This window comes from Dipodomys ordii, unplaced genomic scaffold (genome assembly GCF_000151885.1).
Source record: "Dipodomys ordii isolate 6190 unplaced genomic scaffold, Dord_2.0 Scaffold111, whole genome shotgun sequence".
Lineage (NCBI taxonomy): Eukaryota > Metazoa > Chordata > Mammalia > Rodentia > Heteromyidae > Dipodomys > Dipodomys ordii.
This window is the reverse complement of record NW_012267327.1, coordinates 4,823,466-4,832,988: the sequence shown is the minus strand read 5'-3', so window position 1 is coordinate 4,832,988 and position 9,523 is coordinate 4,823,466. Positions and strand designations below refer to the sequence as shown.

The following is a 9,523-nucleotide window of genomic DNA, read 5'->3' as shown; positions in this document are numbered from 1 at the left end:
TTAATAAAGGGTTATTTTATAATGTTTTAGCATCACTTATGCACCTTATAAACCATTTGTAAAGTATTATGGTAAAGTACAGTATTTCAAGATGTACATTTTTTCTTTTCCCCTGAGTATAGTTTGTTCACAAGTTTATACAATACCTACTCAAGCTATCACATTCAGAACAGTGGAAATAAGTACTTTCCCTTTCTGTGTCTAGTTGACATTGTTTACACACTGAGAAGTTCCTGGGCATCAAGTTCTAACACTGAAACATGGACATTTGATCCAAAGCCCTCATTCATGTCTTTCAATACCCTTTGAAAAGACCCTTTGGCACAATGCCTATGTGCATCCAGTCATATAAGATAATATTTATCAAAATGAACTCCAGGAAATGTAAACAAGAGAATTTTTTTCTTTTTTGCTGTTTTAGTTTTATTTGTTTTATTTGTCTCATTTGTTTGCTTATATGTCTTTGGGAGAATAATGGGAAGCACAGAAATGGAGGGACAAAGGGTGAACAAATGCACCAGTGGTACTCACTAGAAACTATGATAAAAATAAACTATACAACTTGTGGGTGGAATGGGAGGGAAAACTTGGAAGACATTAAGGGAAGGGGTGACCTTATACAAAAGGAAATGTACTTTTTACCTGACTTAGATAACTGTAACCCTTCTGTTTTAGCATTTTCAAACACAATTTTTGTTGTTGCTGTTGTTGTTGATCATGGGGATATGGTGTTGACTCTGGGCCTGGGTGCTATCCCTGAGTTCTTCAGCTCAAGGTGAACACTCTACCACTTGAGCCACAGTGGCACTTATGGTTTTCTGATGGTTAACTGGAGATAAGAATCTCATGGACTTTCCTGACTGGTTGGCTTTGGACTGCAATCCTAAAATCTCAGCCTCCTGGGTAGCTAGGATTACAGGCTTAAACCACCAGCACCTGACTTCAAATACAAATAATTTAAAAAAAAAGCTTTAAAAAACCCTACAAATCCCTTTTCTAGGTTTGGCACGTTCCCCAAAAATGTGCCACCTAATGGAGAGGCTTTATGAGCTCCCCAAACCAATGTGTTTTGGTATATAGTTAGCCTGAAACCTTCAGTAGATTACAAAACGATCTTTCACAGCACACTTCTGTATTTTGATCTCAGGTGTCTCACATTTAAGCAATGACAGCTACAGAACTCTAAAACTGAGCTATCACTTCCTTGGAAAGTTTGTAGGTTAAATTGTGTAGCACTATGTGGGGTTACAAGCTCCCTGGATTTCCAGTGCCTATAAATACAAGTAATAAAAGAATCTTTCTCCATGGAGATTAATTTTAATTTCAAGTCATCTTAATCCTCATAACAATGAATGGTTTAGTTTTAATGAAATAATTCATGACAGACGAGACATCACTAGGGAATCAGGTGAAAAATGATTCTTTTTTTTGTTTCAGACTATATTTTATTAGGATGGAGAAATTAGGAAAATGAGGTCAGAGCTGGCTAATGATTATTTATATAATATTGTAAAACTCTTATCCCATCTAACACATTCGCCTGAAACCTTACATCTCAATGCTTAGTGAATTTACATCTTTCTCAGCATATTTCTATATTTTTGATATCATTCATCTCACATGTAAGAAATTTACTGCTCACACCACAGATTAGCAGTCAGTGTGAAATATGATGTAGTGAGCCAGATTGAAGCCAACCATCACCCTCATTAATATACAGTATCTTCGTAGAAACTGAATGCTGAAAAATCAAATGCTGATATATGCCAAAGGAAAGTGTTTTAAGTATTAAAAATTAATGCTACCAGTGGGGCGCTGTGGATCATGCTTGTATTGCTAGCTACTCAGAGGCTGAGATCTGAGAATTCCAGTTTCAAGCCAGCACAAGCAGGAAAGTCCAGGATACTTACCTTCAATTAACCACTGTCGAAAGTAGCATTGTGGCTCAAAGTGGCAGAGCACTAGCCTTAAGCAAAGAGCTCAGGGACAGCACCCAGGGCCTGAGTTCAAGCCCCATGAACAACAACAACAACAAATAATAATAATAATAATACCTCTGTTTTTTAGATCACATCTTGTCAAAGTAAGATAACAGCTTCAGGCTCTCTGCTCCTGCCAGCTCCTGGGGTTCCTGAGTCGCGAGGGTGAAGGCCGGAGTTAACAGATTTGTTGGCATCGGGATCCTGGTCACCAGGACTGCCTTCAACTCCAAGAAAGTGGACATTGTGGCCATCAATGACCCATTCATCAACCCGGACCCACATGGTGTACATGTTCCAGTACGTCTCCACCCACTGCAAGTTCAAGGGCACAGCCAATGCTGGGAACCACAAGCTGGTCATCAGCGGGAAGGACATCACCTCGCCAAGGAGTGAGACCCCGCCAACATCAAAAGGGGCGATCCTGGGGCCGAGTATGGGACGTAGTCCACAGGCGTCTTCACCACCGTGGAGAAGGCCGCCAGGGCGCACCTGCAGGGCGGCACCACGCGCGTCATCATCTCTGCCCCATTGACCGACGCCCCGATGTTGGTGTTGGGGGGGTGAACTCCAAGAAACATGACAACTCGCTCAAGATCTCCAGATACGCGTCCTGCACCACCAACTGCCTGGCGCCGCGGGTCAAGGTCATCCATGCCAAGGTCATCCACGACAACTTCAGCATCGTCGAGGGCCTCCTGACCACCGTGCACACAGAAGACAGCCCGTATGGCGAGCTGTGGCGTGATGGGCGCGGGTGCAGCCCAGAGCCCCACCCCCGAGTCTACGGATGCAGCCAAGGTCGTGGGCAAGGTCATCAGCTCAACGGCAACGAGCTGACCGGCATGGCTTTCCGCATGCCCACACCCAACGTGCCCGTGGTGCACCTCACCTGCCACTAAATACGACCACATCAAGAAGGGGGTGAAGCAGGCGTCCGGCCCCCTCAAGGGCATCTTGAGGTACACCGAGAAACAGATGAGTCTCCTGCCACCTCAGCAGTGACTCCCACTCTCCCACGCGGGCACCGGCATCAACCACCACTTCGTTCAGCTCATCTCCTGGTACCACAACGAATATGGCTACAGCCACTGCATGGTTGATCTGATGGTTCACATGGCCTCCAAGGCGTAGGAGCTCTCCATGAAATGCCGGGGACCCCCCCCCACCAGTCCCCCCATTTCTATCCTGGACCTCCTCACCATTTCTATTCTGGACCACCCTCCTTCCCCCCCCCCCACCGCAAGTGAGAGACTCAGAGCCCTGATATGCCCACCACCGCACCACCAAGAAAGCTCACTGGACCCCAAGGGAAAAAAATGACAGCCTCACTGTCTACTTCTTTGCTACTGGCATTTGTATCATTCTGGATTCTTCATTCACGTTCCCCAGTGGACCAAAGGAGAGTGCATTGGATTTAGCATGCCTAGTTGATTCACTTCCAAGAAAAATCTTCAATTTTCTATTTGTATGGTTTGCCCTGTTTTCAAACTGGGATAACTACTTTGTACCCATCTACCTATATTCACCCTTGTCTTCCTTTGAAACAAAATTCAACCAGCAGCAGTAACATAACTGAGGAAATGCCACTCTATTCTCCAGTGTATTTCTATCAATGTCAAAATAAAACACAAATGCTTTAACACACAAGGTTCTGGCTTCTTTGGAGAGCAAGGCACTTGATGAAATATTCCATCTTGGGCTCTCTTTCTTCTCTTTTGACCATGGTTATCTTTCTTTCTCATCTTGTCTTTTTATTTATTCCATAAATATTTCTGGTGTGCTATGTTTACTAGATCCTATGCTAAATGGTGAAATCCATTTGAATGTCATTTTTATAATTCTCAAAGCTTGCTAAGAAAACACATCTAAATATTATTGAAGCCTCTAGCACACAAAACCGATCATTAAAATTCTTTCATTCTTCTAAGTATAATCACTTTTTTCTTTATAAATGCATTATTTTTAGGTAGTAAATATTAAGGCTTGATGAATTTATGGTACCTATATAACCAATCCTGTAAGCACTGGGATAATAAAAAGACAGAAAAGCTCCTTCATTCTGAAGGTATTCTCATGCTAATTTACTGTTCTTGCTCTCCCCAGATACCTTCTGATCTGCTTATTGTTACTGTAGGTTTTATCTTTGCTACAATTGCATCTAATTATCATCAACTATATTATGTGTTATTTTATTAATTTATACTTTGGGGAACACTATATTTGAGTAATATTCCACAGTATAGTTATGTCACAAAATCTTCCTCCACTGCCCAATTGATATTTGACTTATTTCATTTTTTATTTGACTTATTTCTAATTTTTGTCCTCTATGAAAAATCTTGCTATGATCATAGCTGCACATAATTTTACATGGATATTTTCATTTTTCTTAGGTGCACAATTAAGTGCTTGGCAAGAAAGGATATTGTAATACTGTTTTTAAAAGTGGCTGTAAGATTTGGTGCTTCTATCAGTAATATCTGAGTGTGCTATCAACACCTGATATTTTCAGGATTTTAAAACTAGCCATTCAAATGCTATGAAGTGATATCTCATTATAGTTTTAACATCCATTTCTGTGATGATGAACTTCACGTTATGTGTTTATTGTACATTTGTGTATTTCCTTTTGTGAAAGTCTCCTTCAAATGTTCAACCAGCTTTTCATTGTCTCTATAACTGAGTTGTTAAGACTTCTTTTACATATTCTGAAGTAAGATTTTTGGTTGAGTGCTTTGCAGGAATCATCATGTTTTATATTTTGTCTTTTGGTTCTGGTAACTATGGCTTTCAGACACTGAGTTTTAAATCTGATAAAGTTTATTTTATTATTTTTCTTTCTAAAATTTGTGAGGTTTGGTTGGGTATCAGTGGTTCATGCCTATAATCTTCACCAGTCATAAGGCTGAGATTTGCAACTTAAAATTCAAATCTAGCTAGGGCAGAAAAATCTGAGACTCATCTCCAATTAACCAGCAAAAAGCTGGAAGTACAAATAGGACTCAAATGGCAGAGTGCCAAATTTGAGCAAAAAACTGAGCTTGAGAGGCTCTGAGTTCAATACCAGTACTGACATGCAAAAAAAGTAAGATTAATTTAAAGTAAAATAAAATTGGTGGTTTGTGGTTCTAATGGAAAAACTCATTGCCCTGACATAATGTTATAAATGTTGTCCATTATGGTTTCTTTTGCGTTTTATTAGTTGTATTCTATGATTATGTTCATTTTAACTTGAATAAATGCTTAAAACTACAGGCTAATGTTAAATTTTTTATATAAATATCCAGGTATTCTTGTATCTGTCATTGAAAATAAAAAACAATTTTCCTATCAACAGTATATCTTTAGTCATTAGCCTGCTTTCATTCTAGGAATATGTTGTTTTGATTATCTTTAACCATAAAGCCTTAAAATTAGTCATCAAATTTTATTTTTGTTTTCCATAATTATTTAGACTACTCATGGTCTTGTAAACTTTGAAATAAACTATTTTCTTTATAAAATCTAGTATCTTTTGAACCTAGGTTTACTTTGGAGAAAATAGACATTTGACATTACTGAACTCTGTAGTATGTCATACTCTGTTATGTATATCAATGTATCACTTTGATTCTATTTCAAGATATGCCCAGAATAATTTCTTTTCACTTCCCTGGCATGATTACCACTAAGGCTCCAACTGTTATCACTGCTCCGTTGGATTAATTCAGTGGCCTTCTAATTGATCTCTCAGCTTCAACTTTGTCCATTGTCCTTCATTCTGTCCACTGAAAATAAATTTCAAGTTCAGCTTAGCATGTGTAATTAGCCCTTGACACATTTATCCTATATGTTGTTATTACGTTCATATCATGTTAAGTATTTTTTCTAAAATCCAGAGGGACAACAGAGGAAAAGAAAATTGAAAACATTGGTACTCTTATGAAATCTAAGATTCCATGAGGCTTGTGGACTGAAATTTGGAGTTGCTCTGAATAATCTTTTTTTTTTCAATTTTACTTGGCACATAAGCCATGCTCTTAAACCGAGGCCTTTGCACTTGCCACTGCTAGTGGTTGAAACAACATAGTCCCAGGCAGCTGTACCATTTGTTCTTTCATAGGTACTAGGCATTATCCCCACAGAGTGCAACATAACCATTAGTTTTTCCCACCAGCTTTTGTTCTGCCCATCTTTCTGCTTTATTTTTCCATAAATCTATTACTTAGCATCTGAAATAAATGTAATGTCTACTCCAACAGTATAAACTTTCCTCTGTCTCTTACAGTCAAACCACAGCCTCTCATGATGGCCTTCAAAACTACCATGATCTCAACTCTATTTCCCATAATCTTTTTTCCTGTCTTCCTTAGCATGATAATATTCTGGGTAAGAATTTGAAAGGATATTTGAAGGATGTTCATGATTAAAAGGGACCTCTTTCTTTTAGGAGAGAAACATAAAAAGGCAATGCCCACGTACCTCTTTATATAAAATAATAAGTATATTGAAATGAACTCCAAGATATGGAAACAAGAGAACTCTTTTTAAAAAATATTTTTGATGATTCTGTTTTCTTAATGTATGGTGTATTCACATGTATAACTTTGGGATGAGGGTAGGAAGGGTACAGAACTCAGGAAAAAAGGGTGAAAAGTGTTGCTTTGGAGCTCAATGGACACTGATGAAAGTGAATTGTTAATTCCTCTGTACATCACCTTTATAATAACAACAAAGTAAATTAAAAACAAAAAGAAAGCAATAACAACAAAAGGGATCTCTGCCTACCAAAATGAGGACAGATTGAGGGACACTAGATAAAGTTGAAGCTGAGAGATCAGTTCGAAGGCCACTGAATCCAAATTAGTGGTGATGATAGTTGGAGCCCTAGTGGTAGTGGTACCTGGGAAGTGAAAAGAAATTATTCTGGATGTATTTTGAAACAGAGTCAAAGTGATATATTCATATTGGATTTGGGGTTTGAGAAGAAGAGGAGGCAGGACTGTCTTTGGTACATTTATCTTAGCTACTGGAAGGACAATATTCAATTTGTCAGGTAGAGAATTTATTGTAAAGCAGGATGCGTTTAAGATGCAAAGATTTAATTTGGATACACCCATTTGAGATGCTTAATGGATACCCAAGTGAATATCCAGAAAAGACCACTGAAAATTCAAGTTATCATTTGTGAGAAGCCTAGGTAAGTACTCTAAATATGGGAGTCCTGGGCAGGCACAGTTATTGTTTGAATTTACCAGACTGAATAAGATTGGTGAGAAAGAGAGCAAGTGCAGATAAAGAATAGATCAGAAAACTCATCCTTATAGCCCACCAAAAATTTGAGGGTCAGAAAGATGAGCAAGACATAAAAAAAAAACAGAAGGGTAAATCAACCTTCAGAGGAGTGAAGGGAAAATGATAAGTGTGGCATCCTAGAAGCTAGAACTGAGCATTGCAATGACTAACGATGTGATTCATTATGTCACATGCTGATAGGTCAGGTAAGATGCATTAGGTGGAACACATTGCCTAGATCACTAGAAATATGTTTGAACAAATGTCAGGAGGATAAATTAAACATCTGCTATCTTTTTTCTATGTGAAATGTCAGGGAGGAAAGTTTGGGCAAATTCTCAGTGGATACAAAATATATTAGTCATAGTTTCATTCCAATTAAATATACAAACATAAACATGGCCATGGTTTGGGTTTTTTGTTTGTTTTGTTTTTGGTCATGTTTGTTGTTCACAGTGTAGCTTAAGGTGGTGTGTCGGTGAACAGAACTGAGGAATACTTTGGAATAACTATCATGGGGAAAGTGGCTGGAAAGCATGTAGATGTGTTTGCAATTCCCAGAATGCCTTTTTTTAAATTATTGTTGTTACATTTGGGGTGTCTGTGATGAGTGGGTGCCTGGTACTCTGCTTATGTTTCAATGGAGAGGTTGGTGAGATACATCCAAGCTGCATGAGTAGAAAATCATTGTTAAGTGATTAAGTCTTGACATGGGAGGAGACCACCAAAGAGAGGTTGGAAGAGAAGAGGAACAAGGGAGTCGAGACTGAAATAGTAAGAATATGGCTCATGGATACCAGGTGGAACAGTTTCTAGGAGGAGGAAGCCACTCTGGGTGTAGATGGTGCTGATGTGGCTGAGAACGCTTACAAATGGATTGTCCAACTGACTCTCACCTTTGAAATGTGCATTTGATCCATTATGATGGAAGGGAATTTTATCTTATTTTATTATTTTTGCAGCGTGGTGGAGGAAAGAAAGACCTTATAATGAAGCTCATGAAGTGCTTCTTCTTCTTCTTCTTCTTCTTCTTCTTCTTCTTCTTCTTCTTCTTCTTCTTCTTCTTCTGCTTCTGCTTCTGCTTCTTCTTCTGCTTCCTCTTCTTTTCCTTCTTTGCAATAATTTAGTTTAATGTCCTTTTGATGTTATTGATGGTTCTTTATATTCAGAGGTATGCTATCCTGTGCAAATGTCTGTATCTGAATTCTTTTATCTAAGATCAGGGAGTAATATCTTTTATTTACTCAATAAATGTGACATATAGGTAATACATTTAAAAATGTCATTAGTAGAAGTTTTAATCAATCAAAAAAAAAACCCAAAACAGAATGTAAACATTGGATGGATCTTGTTTTTTGATCCAATCTACTATTCATCTTTTGATTGGAGAACTGAGTTCGTTAATGTTTGGGGTTATTATATAGAGATGTGTCATGTTTCCTGCCATTTTTAATAACACAGGAAGAGGGGGAAAAACAAGATACAGGAAATCAAGAAAATGGCAGGAAACATGACACATCTCAGAATGCCTTACAGGAGGGCTCCTAAATAAAGTATCTTGAGAGATTTCTTTGGATGAGCAGTTCTATTGAGGTCTTTTTTTGATGCGCTGAATCCATTAACACCTCTTGCAAGTACATTTCATTCAACTGAGACCAGTAATACTAATTACACCAACACCAGTCTAACCTATCATTAAGTTCCCCTAACTTATTTTCATAATATTTATTAAAATAAACAGTTGATTCAGTCATAGCAACTCTAGTCAATATTATTTGCTTTCCTATCTGAAACAAACAGGATTATATCTAACTCCAGTCTGTATTAAACTCTAAAATGAGACACAGCTGAAGCTTCAATTTAAACATTTATATCATCATAGATTTTTTTTTGAAAATCAAATTGTTTTAATAGCTTCAGCTTTTGTTGTCATTTTATTTCTTCTCAGAGTTATTCTATCCTATACCAGCTTTTCTCACCATTAACAACTATTCTTTTTTCAATTTTGGTTTGGTTTTAGATATTGTTCAGGTATTTAGTATTACCTAGACATAAAACAATACCATTTTCTCTCTCCCCGTTGCTGTCTATCTTTGATGAGCTTTTCAGTGATAATTCTGACTGTGAGATGCAGGTCATCATATATCTTCTAATGTATTAGCTCCTACTCTTTAATTACTCGGTGTGTCCACTGTGCTTCCCCACTGTGCTATGTCATTAAAGCTACAGCAACAAGAAGCCACTTTTCAAACAAAGTTTCCCATTTC

General features: G+C 38.0%; 1 pseudogene; it reads left to right on the top strand.

Annotated features, from left to right (window-relative positions):
- The first annotated feature begins 2,247 nt into the window (after positions 1-2,247).
- On the top strand, positions 2,248-3,129 carry LOC105994899 (annotated as a pseudogene).
- The last annotated feature ends 6,394 nt before the right edge of the window (positions 3,130-9,523 follow it).